This window comes from Ictalurus punctatus, unplaced genomic scaffold, assembly GCF_001660625.3.
Source record: "Ictalurus punctatus breed USDA103 unplaced genomic scaffold, Coco_2.0 Super-Scaffold_100, whole genome shotgun sequence".
NCBI lineage: Eukaryota > Metazoa > Chordata > Actinopteri > Siluriformes > Ictaluridae > Ictalurus > Ictalurus punctatus.
In genome coordinates this window covers 3,042,256-3,056,926 of record NW_026521086.1, presented here as the reverse complement: position 1 = coordinate 3,056,926, position 14,671 = coordinate 3,042,256, and the positions used below count along the sequence as shown (strand labels likewise).

At 39.8% G+C, this 14,671-nt stretch overlaps 1 long non-coding RNA gene across 3 annotated transcripts; it reads left to right on the top strand.

Moving 5' to 3' along the window:
* The first annotated feature begins 5,973 nt into the window (after positions 1-5,973).
* On the top strand, positions 5,974-13,897 carry LOC128629756 (uncharacterized). 3 transcript variants are annotated; one of them, XR_008394140.1, is made up of 4 exons: positions 5,974-6,451; positions 7,094-7,307; positions 10,691-12,031; positions 12,155-13,897. It is a non-coding gene; the product is annotated as an uncharacterized LOC128629756 (long non-coding RNA). The 3 variants fall into 3 exon arrangements; XR_008394141.1 differs by lacking the exons at positions 5,974-6,451; positions 7,094-7,307 and having other exon boundaries at positions 10,222-10,997; positions 11,885-12,031; XR_008394139.1 differs by lacking the exons at positions 5,974-6,451; positions 7,094-7,307 and having other exon boundaries at positions 10,222-12,031.
* Positions 13,898-14,671: the final 774 nt, after the last annotated feature.

Sequence of the window (14,671 nt, the reverse complement as noted above, 5' to 3'; positions counted from 1 at the left end):
AATATCATTTTTAAGTGGATTTTTAAATGACCTCAAAACCCCAGCCAGGCTGCATTACAGGGTCTATTTAAACTTCTCACATCACTGTCCCATCTAGTGCCTATTAATGCTGTTCAACCCTGATGGTTTCACCTGGAATATCCTGTGTTCATTCATTCCGTACAAAGACAAATATCACAAATTCACTTATCATCTCTTAAGTATTTAAGTATTATTGTTTATATGGTCGAGAGAATAAAGAAAAATCTCAAACATTTAGCAACGTTTTGAATGAAAAGTTTAAGGTTGTGAATTACACATCTAAAATTACTCCTTTTTATCTCCCAAAACCATGTGGAATAATGTGTTATGATACCTGACAAGACCAAAATTGAACTTTTTAGCTATAACCAAAAAACATGTTTGGCAAAAAAAAAAAAAAAAAGCCCAGCACAACACCAAAAGAGCACCATCCCCACAGGGAAGCATTGAGCTTTGGAGTGGTTTTTCTTCAGCTGGACCTGGGCTTTTATCAGGATGGAGGGAATAATGAATAACTCCAAATACCAGTCAATTTTGGTGCAAACCATTAAGGCTTCTGCTAAAACACTTAAGATGAAGAGGAATTTCACCTTTCAGCATGTTAACGACCCAAAGCAAACCTCCAGATCAACAAACGAATGGTTTCACCAAAGCAAGTTCAAGCTTTTGGAATGGCCCAGTCAGAGTCCAGACCTAAATCCAATCATAAATCTGTGGGGTGGCCTGGAGAGGGCTGTGCACAGGAGATGTCCAGCCAATCTGACGGAGTTAGAATGCTTTTGCAAGGAAGAATGGCAAAATATTGCTAAATCAAGACGCTCCAAACTGATCTACTCTGATCCAAAAAGATGAAATGCTGTGATAAAATTTAAATGTGTTTAAGGGTGTGCACACTTATGCAATCAGGTTATTGTAAATAATTTATCTATTTTACATTGTACATTATTTATTTATTATAAAATTATTCTTATTGTTTTTCACTTTAAGTAATCAATCTCAGTCGACATTATTCCCCTGTTTCTTAAGATGTTTCATAAAAACACAATTTAATGCACATAAATCCCATCAATTTATTGTGTAGTCATAGTTTTGAGATGTTTTATGCAACCCTTCAGGCATCCATTATATCCTTCACTTCACTTTATTTAACTTTCTCCATGCTGTCTGGAATTACTGAAGACTATTTGGTCATTTGTGACATATAGGAAAATGATTCGATTTTAAACATCTATGCATGACTTGAACTTTATGCTCATTTTGTTATGGTAGTCCATCTTATGTATACATGATGAATACCTGTGATGTATTAGTCTTGGGAACATTATAACCATATGGAGAAAAAAACAACTAGCCAAAGTACATATACATAATATTTACATTTAATAGGATGTCACATGAGCAATGTTATTTCTATCGAGCAGTTCTACTGCATGGTTTTAGTAGCAAAAGTTTTGACTTTCAGTTAAATAATACTGCTAGTATATAATAGAATATGGAATATGAGACTATATGCTGATTGTTATGATAGGTCAGTCTGCTCAGTGTAATAGTATAACACACCTGATATGGAGATAAATGCTCTGCTAAATACTTCACTGGACAGATACTTAAACCCAGAGTTTACACTTTTGAGGTTTTTTGTTTGTTTGTGTGTAAGTGATTTTCAGTCAAGTCTAAAATTCACAAGTGCTCTGTCTTCTTTAATACACTTCACACAACACTTTAGCTTGTTTGCAAGTACTAATATTCAAACAGGTTCTTTTTTTTTTCTTTTCTTTTTTTTTTAGAGCAGGACACATAGATCCACCCATTTTTCCTACACAGAGTCAAGACTCACAGGGGACTCGGGGCACAAGGTGGGGGGACACCCAGGACAGGGTGCCAACCCATTGCAAGGCACAATTGCACACATTTTTTAGAGATACCAATCGGCCTACAACGCATGTCTTTGGACTGTGGGAGGAAACCAGAGTACCCGGATGAAACCCCCTGAAGCACGATGAGAACTACGATGCAGGGCAGAGGCAGGAATTGAACCTCCAAAACTGGAGGTGCAAGGCAAACATGATAACGTACGTGCAGCAATTGCCTTGGGCCTCGAGCTAGCAAGGGCCCCCAAAACGCTGCATAAACTTATAGTTAAGAAAGTTTTATTTTTACTTTTTGCTAATTAATTGTGTTTTTTTTCTAAAATGCCATCAGAATGCTTACTTCATGAGTGGCGTATTGTGGACCAGGTGTGGTGATCCACTCGGGGCCAGAAAGTCCAGGGCCACTTTTAGGCCCCGTACACGCCTGATTATTGCTGTTAATGCTAAATAACATAAGCTGAAATTTTAAATATTGATGTTAAAACACTGAAATGAGGGCCCCATCCCTATATTTTGTCTAGGATCCGACAAATCACTAAATCTGTCCTTGTGCTAGCCACTACACCACCACATAGGACACAAGTTTTATTTTATACATTTACAAAATATATAATTTATTTTCAAAAAAAATTTGTATGAGTTGCATTTTTAAGCTATAATATTTGTGATTTTATGTGAAACTATTATAAACAGGTGTCACTCAAGCGAATTAAATGATGTAGATAATGACTGAATCCTACTCTATGGACCCTTAGTCTCTGTATAAGAGGATTTCACTGGGGATGAAGTAATAGATTTAAACTCTATGTAGAGCGCTCTCTCGTGGCTCCACCCACCACGCACGTTCGAACCAATCATATTATCCTCTCTGGCGTCCATGGGCGTGACTAACCGCGTCTGTCTGTTAAAGGTAGCAGGTTGTACATGGCGAGCGGGTTACTCACTGAGGGTTGGTGATTGGTGTAATGGAAGCCGTCTCTGAACCGCATTTAATGACGGAGAACTACAGGAGTGGAGAGTGCGGTAGAGACTCCATTCGTTCAGACCGTGTGTAGTGTACCTAGATACGCAGTCGTGCAGGATTTGGGCACAGGCCAAGCTAATGAAACATCATCCATTTCAAGTCAAGTTGCTATTGATAAACACTTCACTAAAACCTGTATGGAAACGTTGCTGTTCAGTTGTTCTATAAGCGCAATTTCAACCAAATACCGTGGAGTGTAAAAGTTTGTACCCCCTTTTGGTTTCTTTTGGACGGAAGGGTGTTGAATGTCCTAAACACTACAAAATTTGACTGCAAGTAGAAGTTAATTTTATTATCAGACTCAGATATCCATGTTAATATTTTCAATACTGATCATTAGTGTTAAATGACGATGATTTTGTGGTCAGTAAACCGTTTTTGCGTTGATTTTGATGTATGTTTTGGATCACTGTCCTGCTGGAAGATGCAACCACGGCACATTTGAATCTTTCTGTCAGAGGCAGTCAGGTTTTTATTTAATATCCATGTATCCTAACAATATGTCCAGGTCCTCTGGCAGAAAAACATTCCCAAAACATTAAAGATCCACCACCATATTTAACCGTGGGCATGAGGTACTTTTCCATATGGCTACCTATCTGTGTGCTTCAAAACCACCTCTGGTGTTTATTACCAAAAAGCTCTATTTTGGTTTCATCTGACCATAGAACCCGATCCCATTTGAAGTTCCAGTAGTGTCGGCAAACTGAAGACACCCGAGTGTGTTTTTGGATGAGAGTAGAGGCTTTTTTCTTGAAACCCTTCCAACAACTTGTGGTGATGTAGGTGACTTCATATTGTAGTTTTGGAGACTTTCTGACCCCAAGACACAACTAACTCCTGCAATTCTCCAGCTGTGATCCTTGGAGATGTTTATCCACTCGAACCGTCCTCTTCAGTGTGTTGAGACGATATAGACACGCGTCCAATTCCAGGTTAATTCATAACATTTCCAGTTGACTGGAACTTCTTAATTATTGTCCTGATGGTGGAAATGAGCATTTTCGATGCTTGTGCTATTTTCTTATAGACACTTCCCATTTTGTGAAGCTCAACAACCTTTTGCTGCACATCACAGCTACAGTGGTGCTTGAAAGTTTGCGAACCCTTTAGAGTTTTCTATATTTCTACATAAATAGACACAAGATTTTCAGACAAGTCCTAAAACTACACGAAGAGAACCCATTTAAACAAACGTGACACACATTATACTTGGTCATTTATTTATTGCAGAAAATAATCCAATATTACATATCTGGGAGTGGCAAAAGTATGTGAATCTTTTGCCTTCAGTATCTGGTCTGACCCCCTTGTGCAGCAATAACTGCAGCTAATCATTTCCAGTAACTGTTGATTAGTCCTGCACATGGGCTTGGACATCAGTTTTGGCCATTCCAAACCAATAACTTTTATTGTTCTTTAACCATTCTTTGTTTTGGGCCATTGTCTTATTGCATGCCCCACTTTCTCTTGAGATTCAGTTCAGTTCCTGGGTTCATTCTTGCCCTGCGTTTGGGGAACTCACCACTACACTAATTATAATCTTTCAGATAGCTTGGAGATTTAGTACATGTAGACCTTCTCAACTCAGGGTTTTCCATCCCAAGGAAAGTTTCTGACACAGCCACTTCAGAAGTTCCTCCCAGTTTTTGTTTGTGACTTTCCTCAGAGAATGAAGAACCTGAGTCTTTTGTAGAATGCGCTGGAATGTCAACATCTGGCTGTGAAGTGTCTAACAACTCTGGTGCTATGGATGTTGCATTGTGCCTGTCTCTCACCTGATCAATATGTCACCGCACTACTTGCCCACTTCCCAATGCTACTGTGCACCATACAGGACCAGTCTTTTTCTGAACTGTACCTGGAATTAAAGTAGGTCCAGAGCTGAAGTTCCTAGTATACACTGGGTCACCCACCACGAGATATCTTTCCTTTGCATGTTGGTCATGGTACCATTTTTCTCAATTATTTGTATCTCAATGAGACCCTGTGTAGACCAGTTTCCTTCCACACAGCTGATTAGCGGCTGATTTGCCAGTGGTCGACTGTGGCGTCGTTCGGTAACTGAACAGCACTCTGCCTAGCTTTTTCAATGGACTCTCCAGCACTCTTTTCATCAGGGTTTTGAATGTTTGAACGGCCCTTTCAGCCAGACCACTGGAAGATGCATGGTAGGGTGCTGTGCTTGTGTTTAATTCCGTTTCTTTCCATAAACTCTTGGAATTCAGCACTGGTAAAAAACAAAAAAACTGCTATGGTCTGACATCACTACTTCTGGTATCCTGTGTTGGCTTAAGGTTTGTCTTAAGCACTGAATGGTAACTGTGGATGTAGACTTGATTAACAGATAAGCCTCTATCCATTTTGAGAATGCCTCTACCACGATCAAGAACATTCTACCCATCCACGGTGCACCGTAATCAATGTGAATCCTTCTCCATGGCTGCTCTGGTATCTCTCACGCATGCAGTGGCGCGTTTGCCGGAGCGTTTCTGTTTTCCTGACAGACTGCACACGATTTGACCAATGCTTCCAGCTCTGCATCCAAGTGTGGCAACCACATATAGCTACGCACCAGGCCTTTCATCCTGGTAATTCCTGGATGGGTTTCGTGTAGATGTCTTAGAAGAGCCGCACGCCGCGGAGGTGGAACCACTACGCGAGTCCCCCATAAAACTAAGCTTCCCTGTATGCAGAGTTCATCCTATTTCCTTACATATTAGGGATGTCATGATACCAAAAATCTAGTCGTTGGTAACGATACCACCAAAAGTACACATGCTCAGTACCATGGTGTGATTTTTATTTTTTTTTAAAAACCCAGAGAATTAAAAAAAAAACCTATAAAATTAAAAACTCCTGGAGGGCATCCTCCTCTGGCAGAGAGAGTGAGAGAGTGAGAGAGAGAGAGATATTTTAGTTCAAACACTGTCTGACTATGACTAATAAGTGCTAAGGTGCACTCCTGAACGCACACACACCCCTTATACTCTGAATGCAGGCATTAGTTTAAATTCACTGATACGGTGTCAGGATAAAAAGATTTATTAAAAGCATGAACGTGAATAATTATTAGTGACATTATGCTACATTTAGCTGACAGGACACGGGCTGAATGGAGATGCATGGTGGTCCATTAGGAGGTAGTTTATAACATTGCAATGCGTTAGCGTTTAACAAATAACTGGATATCGCAAACATTACATGGAACATAATGTTAGCTGATTTCACGGCTACAATGCCAGCTGTCTCAAACATAATATAGGACCTGTCTTTCGACTGTAATCCTATGGCATTAATTTTGTGACCTAAAAATATCTCTACTTCTCCCAAGGACTCGCACTTGCTCCTTCTTTGCCTCAGTCCACTCTTTTCTATCCTACTTAGTACCTCATCCAAGTTCTGCAGATGTTCATTAGCCCCTGAGACTAAAATGCAATCCAGATAAACTGACGCGTTTGATGTCTTGCAGAATCCCTTCTATTGTGTGCTGGAAGATCGCTGGACTTGAAGCAACTCCAAATGGTGGCCTGTTGTAAGTACATAATCCCTTGTGCATGTTGATTGTAACATACTTATTGGAATTTTTGTACAGTATTATCTTCTGATGCGCATGGGTCATGTCCAGTTGGGAAATTCTTTCCTCCTGCCGACTGAGCAAATAAATCTTCTACCTTGGGAATTGGATACTGCTCCACACTAGAGCTGGATTTACTGCGAATTTATAATCCCTACAAATTGGGGTAGAACCATCAGTTTTCTGACTGGAACAATGGGAGCTGCCCACTCTGCAAACTGCATTGGTTCAATGATCTTGTCTTCCACCAGCCTCTGGAGTTCTCTCTCCAGTAGTGGACCCAACTCTTCTTTGAACACTTTGGATTGTCTCTCCAATACGTTAGCCAATTTATGACCTGGTACATTTGCTACTGTATTTACCAGCTGAGGCAACAAATGATTTCTGTAGCCCCCCCCCTCCCCCTATCTTTGAATGTTGAATGTTTGAATTTTACCAAAATGAAGCTCGTTTAACCGCATGTTTATTCCTTACATAATACATATTAAACGCAAAGCATGTAGGGGTTCTACATGCATATAGTATTTGCACAATCAATAACCTATTCGAGTAATACATTGTCGTATATAAACTTGATTTTGTGTTTGTTTGTGTCTGCAGTGTCCAAAGCCCAGGCTGACCCCCCACCCCTTCAACCTTTGCAGCAATGCTTGCAGCACTATTTCCCAAAGACAACCTCTGGATATGACGCTGAGCACGTGCACTTAACTTCTTCTTTGGTCGACCATGGCGAGGCCTGTTCTGAGTGGAACCTGTCCTGTTAAACCGCTGTATGGTCTTGGCCACCGTTCTGCAGCTCAGTGTCAGGGTCTTGGTAATCTTCTTAAAGCCTAGGCCATTTTTATGTAGAGCAAGAATTCTTTTTTTCACATCCTCAGAGAGTTCTTTGCCTTGAGGTGCCATGTCGAACTTCCAGTGACCAGTATGAGGGAGTGTGAGAGTGATGACACCAAATTTTACACACCTGCTCCCCATTCACACCTGAGACCTTGTAACACTAACAAGTCACATGACACCGGGGAGGGAAAATGGCTAATTGGGCCCGATTTGGACATTTTTACTTGAGGGTGTACTCACTTTTGTTGCCAGCGGTTTAGACATTAATGTGTGTTGAGTTATTTTGAGGGGACAGCAAATTTACACGGTTACACAAGCTGTACACTCACTACTTTACACTGTAGCAAAGTGTCATTTCTTCAGTGTTGTCACATGAAAAGATATCATCAAATATTTACAAAAATGTGAGGGGAGTTCTCACTTTATTGTGAAATACTGTACATCTTTTTATTTACTTTAATATTTATTCATAGTGTGTTTGTGTGTATGTATATGTATGTGTATATATATATATATATTTATATTTATATTAAATAGATAGAGCGAGCGAACAACGGTAGCGTGTCTGACTCCAGATCAGAAGGTTGCGTGTTCAAATCACGTCGGGGTCATTCAATGCACTGGGGTGAGATCTACCATTTGATCTTGAAAATCTCCCTTAATGTTCAGGGAAGGGAAACCTGGCAGGTTATCCCTTTAAAGGGCTCGTGCCTTGTCCTCTGAAAGAGCTCTTGCCCAGATGTCAGACACTAGTCGCAACAGTCACAGCCCACCACCTGTCTCCGAGTTCCAATGCGTCTTGATCGCCACGCCGATGAACAAGTATGCCTTGCACCATGATGCGCTATAGGCTTCGAGCTTGGACCTCGTGGCGCAACGGTAGTGCGTCTGACCCCAGATCAGAAGGTTCAAATCATGTCGGGGTCATTCAGTGTGCTCTTTTTCACACAAACCCATGATTTTGTGCGCAGTCTAATAAGGATGCTGTTATATGGACTCCAATCTCTATGATGACCACCCATGTCTTTGTCAACTTCATGCTAAAAGGTAACAAAGCTTAGGTAGCAACACTCTCACCTAGTAACCATTAGTAACTTGACTACCTGCTGAATGTTTCCCCTTAGTTTGCCCATTTTGCTTGCTGAACAAAACATGCTGGAAAGAGGCACCTTAGATGGTTTCACTGGACCTCTCAGAGGATCTGGAGGGTACTACAACACCCAAACAGGGACTTGAACCCTGGATCCTCAGATTAAAAGTAGGATGCTCTACCGACTGAGCTATCTGGGCTCGAGGAGCGAGAGCGCACTTTACCCTCGAGCTTGTAGGTCAGGCCTGTGGACGCTCTAGTTCAACGGTTCTCACAGACATAAATGGTGCTCAGCCCTTGGCTTGGAAAGGGCCCATCCCATCTGGTTCTCATGGCTTTCTACAAACTATTAACACAGCTCGGCACCACTATTCAAGGATACAAACCAACAGGGTTCAACCACAGCTCTGTCCTTCATACTTCTTTACCCACTGACTGCCTGCAGTCTGAGACATACAAAGAGACAAGGTTCTTGTGAAACCTGTAAAATGGTGACGTTAACCAAGAGAATGTTGAACTTTGGTCCTATCTATTATGTTGGCCAGTTTCTAAGTTGAGATCAACTTAACCCCAGTGCTTTCTGTTTAACCACCTTGTTCGTATTTTTGTTTACAACTAGCACACTTTTGACCAGCATGTCGCTTGGAAATCGTTACCAGCATAACTCTTATTCGTAAGGCTCACTCTGGAGGCTTGTCTTGGTTCAAGGAATGCCTTCGTGTCATGGTATGAGAACAAGTAGAATAGCATCAGCATTTTTAATTAAACTTGGCTTTTCTGCACAAGGAGACCAAAATTTCTAACAAACACGTTAATTCCACACCACAAACTGACGTGTAATCTTGGCTCTGTATGCCTCGCAAAAAGCAGGTTTACGCCACCTTTGCCACTGATTGCCCATCGTCTGACACGTATAATGACACAAAGGCCTCGTACAAATGGTAAATGTGTGAAGTTACCCAGAAGAAGGCTGAACCATGGTTCTATCGCATAGGCAGTTGAGTCCCTGAGTTGCGCTTCAGGTATAAGTTGTCCACGCTTCACTCTCACGCACTGGGGTGAGATCTACCATTTGATCTTGAAAATCTCCCTTAATGTCCAGGGAAGGGAAACCTGGCAGGTTATCCCTTTAAAGGGCTCGTGCCTTGTCCTCTGAAAGAGCTCTTGCCCAGATGTCAGACACTAGTCGCAACAGTCACAGCCCACCACCTGTCTCCGAGTTCCAATGCGTCTTGATCGCCACGCCGATGAACAAGTATGCCTTGCACCATGATGCGCTATAGGCTTCGAGCTGGGACCTCGTGGCGCAACGGAAGTGCGTCTGACTCCAGATCAGAAGGTTCAAATCATGTCGGGGTCATTCAATGTGCTCTTTTTCACACAGACCCATGATTTTCTGCGCAGTCTAATAAGGATGCTGTTGTATGGACTCCAATCTCTATGATGACCACCCATGTCTTTGTCAACTTCATGCTAAAAGGTAACAAAGCTTAGGTAGCAACACTCTCACCTAGTAACCATTAGTAACTTGACATCCTGCTGAATGTTTCCCCTTAGTTTGCCCATTTTGCTTGCTGAACAAAACATGCTGGAAAGAGGCACCTTAGATGGTTTCACTGGACCTCTCAGAGGATCTGGAGGGTACTACAACACCCAACCAGGGACTTGAACCCTGGATCCTCAGCTTAAAAGTCTGATGCTCTATCTATATATATATATATATATATATATATATATATATATATATATATATATATATATATATATATTTTTTTTTTTTTTTTTTTTCATTAGTAAAAGTGCAGTACATTTTCATGGTACGGTCAGTACTGTTTATTTTTGTAATAAAGTGAACTTAATTTTTCCACTGAGTGTTATATTTTCATTCAGTAGTAATCGGTTATTAGTAGGTGCTACCCGACTTGGTTATCGGCATCTGTAAGATCCACTGTCGATCAGCCTTTAAAATAGATTAATGTGTATGACATGATCTTCTTTAATTAATAACGAAATGCGCTTGTTGACAACTTGCTGTGGTGTAAGGGGAATAAAACACTTCAGAATGTGCAGTTCTACCTTAGGGTGATAACGGTCACTCCACTTCATTGGATCGTTGACTGTTTTCCTATAACCGTATGTTTATTCCTTACATAAATTAAACACAAAGCATGTAGGGATTCTACATGCATGTAGTATTTGTACAATCAATAACCTATTAGAGTAATACATTGTGGTATATAAACTGAACTTTGTGTTTGATGTGTCTGCAGTGCCCAAAGCCCGTGGTGGTGGCAGTGCATGGCGTTTGTGTGGAAGCAGGTCTGTTGGGAGTGTTAAGTACCATCATCTCATACACTCACCACAACTCTGGGAAGTTCCATCCATATTGTTTGCTGTCACTTTTCCTGCAAAGCTTTAACCATCAGAGAGTTATCTTTTACTGGGGCTTTTAGCTGCAGGAGACTGAATTACTAAGTTTTTTTTTTTGTGGATCTGATTTCTTCTTTCGCAGGAGTGGATCTAATCACAGCCTGTGATATTCGTCTGTGCACACAGGATGCCTGGTTTCAGGTGAAGGTATGAGGAACATTAACTTGCCATACATTGCTTGCTTACATGTTTACACCAAGATCTGTAAACAAGCTATTTTTGTCCATATGATCATATATAGAGATAGTAAGTGATGAGAAGATAAGAATGGGCTGATTGTTCTGACTCATACAAGCCCCTATGAAAGAGTTGACCACAAGGGGGCACACTCTGAACAATTATTTACATTTGCAGTTTGTTGAAGATTAAATAAACCACAGTGAGCATCAGATGTCTGGTTTTAATACAAAGTTTTATGATGAACTATTTTATGATATTACCATCTTGTCATTTATCAAAGAAGAGCTACAAAACCTGAAATTTGTTCATTTTTAGACAGAAAAATTCTGCAGTGTAGCTCTTCTAGTGGGCTTTCCCACTGGATGTTTAGTCCAACACAGAGCAGTTTGCATGAAAAGTTGGTAATGTGACCGTCGTAATGTGGACTGGGAAGTGCACTGCGGTACCAAACCCGAGACTACCTGTAGAAAGTGGTCCGAGTTCAGTTACAATGGAACTGTGAATGTGAATTGTCCCATGAATGTGAACGTAACTTGTATCCGGGTCTGCACTTTTTCAGGAAGTAGAGTAACCTGTGCTGAAGGCCTGTTGTGGTGATGACGTGTCATGACATGTTTTGGCCCAAATCTGCAGTGACTTTGAAAAAGTGGAAGCTCCTCTGAATATTGTGGAGTTTCTTGATTTTGCGTTAATTTCTGTGATCACAAAAAGGTGAAATTCTGGACTGACACATGGAAGATATGGAATGATAACAGAAGAATGTGACTTTGGGTTGTACCGTGTATTTTTTTCATGTACCTTTATTATTTAGTATAAATGAAGGCAAGTGTGTGTTCTGTTCTTCATCTCTGCAGTCGTGTGTTCCCTGATAGTCCATGATTGCTGGAGCTCTGGAAATAGCAGGTGAGATTGCAGGCCGGAGTCCCGTCGCTGTCCAAGGAACCAAAATCAACCTCCTCTACTCCTGAGACCACAGTGTGACTGAGAGCCTAGACTACATGGTAAGAACCTGCTTAAGACATGAAAAGCATTTTTAGCCTCAAGGTAGACCCATGCACACACAGCATGGCCACAAACACAAAGTAGAGCGGTCGAAATCTGAGATTTCTCCTCTGCGTCTCCAGGCTACTTGGAACATGAACATGTTGCAGACACAGGATCTTATGAAGTCAGCGCAGGCAGCCCTGGAAAAGAAGAGTCCGAAAGACGTGCCCTTCTCCAAGCTTTAAAGGAGAAGATCCAGGGCTGTTGAAGCTGCGGTGGAACTGAGACATCATCATCCACATATCTTCAGTTCTTCTTGCTAAGTCTGTTTCTTTTTAGTCTTTTTATTTTTAGACTGGTAAAAAGACTGATTAGTGGAAGTGAAATGATAGATGAACTTTTATTTACTTGCTTTATTATTTGCAGGTGCCTTGTACAGTAAGACAGGGTAACTAATACTCCAAAGCTTTTTTTGTGTGTTAACATGTACAGTAGATGGACATATTTTTTCTGGTGCTGTGACTGCAGAATGTAGTGCAGTTAACACATTAAATTTCCTTGGATGCTCACTTTTAACTCGTGGAGGTCACAGTTTGCCCAGACATCTTTTTTTAAATCCGTCAATCCGTCACCCACACGTCATTCTGGGGGACGAAGAGGAGGAAGCTGGACAGATAAATTTATTTATTTATTTATCATTGCTGTGTTTCCTCAATCGAGTGCAGAAAGAAGAAAAACAACACAACTGATTTAAAATAAAAATATAGAAAATAATCTAATGTAAGATTCTGATCCGGTTTGCTTTCAGCAGGAAGGCTGTCCTCTTTCCTGTTGCTCTTTCTCTTCTATTAGTCCATTTGTCCAGTCTGAATCGGTTTTGATTCGTTTCGAGACGATTCGGAGTCGAATAATTTTCTAGTGAGAGTCGCACACTTCCAAACGAACTAGACTGAGATGAGTATTTGATTCTCACTAGAAAGTGATTCGACTCTGAATCAACTCGAAATGAATCAGTCAAACTGATTCAGACTCTATAAAAGGACTATGAGATGTGATTAAGATATATATTCCAATGTTTTGCTTTACAATTCCATTGTGTGTGTGTGTGTGTGTGTGTGTGTGTGTGTGTGTGTGTGTGTGTGTGTGTGTGTGTGTGTGTGTGTATGTGTGTGCGTGTGCGCGCACGTGTGTTTTTCAGGAGAACGAGAAACTCGCACACAACAGTACATCCTGACCATTGGTACTGTGTACACATCAACATACACACACGTCTCCATGCTGGACATCTCAGGAGCTTTCACACACAGTGCTAGGAATATCCCGGGACAGAGAAACGCACCTTCTAAGTGAGCGAGTTTAGCGTCAACCGGTGAAATTTGCTGTAGCGTGAACACTTCGCCTCTGTGAGCTTCACTCTCCGTAGGGTTCACTGTAATTAGACATAAAATGTACATAGTTTATTTTTCATGCATTTAGGATTTCATGTTTTTTTTTTTTTTTTTTTACTCTTCGAGGAAAAGAAATGATCTTTCGAGGCAGCTTCTTCATCACTACCTGCTCCGTTTGACTCAAAAATGTAACGACCGGTTTCAAAAAGTCACGATGTCTTACTGTTGAATTTAAACAGGAAATGTGAAATATTTTTTCCCTTTGTTTCCTCTACTGTCTTTTTGCTGTGATCTTGAACACAGTTGTAATTTTTAAAAAAAATAAATAAAAAAATGATAATTCTAGTTCTCACTTTCCTTGTCCTAATTGTCCTGTATCTGTTAAATCCGTTTCATCTCTGGTCTTTCTGTCTGTATGAACACTTGTAGAAATGACTTGTAGTCCATATTTTTAAATGATTCGTGATTTTGAATTTAAATAAAGATATTCTTTAATTCTGTATTTTGTCATTTAATTATCATTAGAAATCAGAAGATCAGATTAAAGCCACGGCTTCTTTACCTGCCGAAGCTGTAAAACTTTCAATAAACCAGTCAATAGATCAGCTGGATAAATGTAGATTTTTATTTACTGATGAGATGTATTGATGGTGTTGATAGATTATTTGAAGATTTTTATTGATATTGAACAATCATTCAGTTCAATATTGAAAAAACTTGATAAATAGTTGATTAAATAAATGTGGTGTAATGTACTGAGTCAAATATGAAAACTACAAATAAACAACATCTATTTATATCTGTGTATAATTAAAAACCTCTCTCAATACAAGAAATTCATATCCTAAATGTTGCAAGTGATTAATCTGATCATTTTATTCAGCTGTTTAATTATTACTTTCTAAATAATAAACAAATGAATGTTCTGGATTCATGAGGAATGTTTACATTTTGTGTCCAAACTCAAAAGTTTAAACAAAGTGTATATTTATGATAATAAAGCACAAAGAACGTGAAACCTCAACACGTCTACAATCATCGATGAATTAAATATTAATTTAAAAAATTTAATTAAACAAGAGTAAGATGAAGTATATTTTTAATTAAAATGTAATTAGAAAGGAGCACTTTTAAAGTGGATTTGATTTAAAATAATGATAAAGCTGTTTTTTTTAATGTATTTGTATATCTTATCCTCTATCGTGTTTAAGAAGAAGAGAATAATGAAGCTTTTTATGAAATAATATTTGGGTTTATTTTATTTTATTT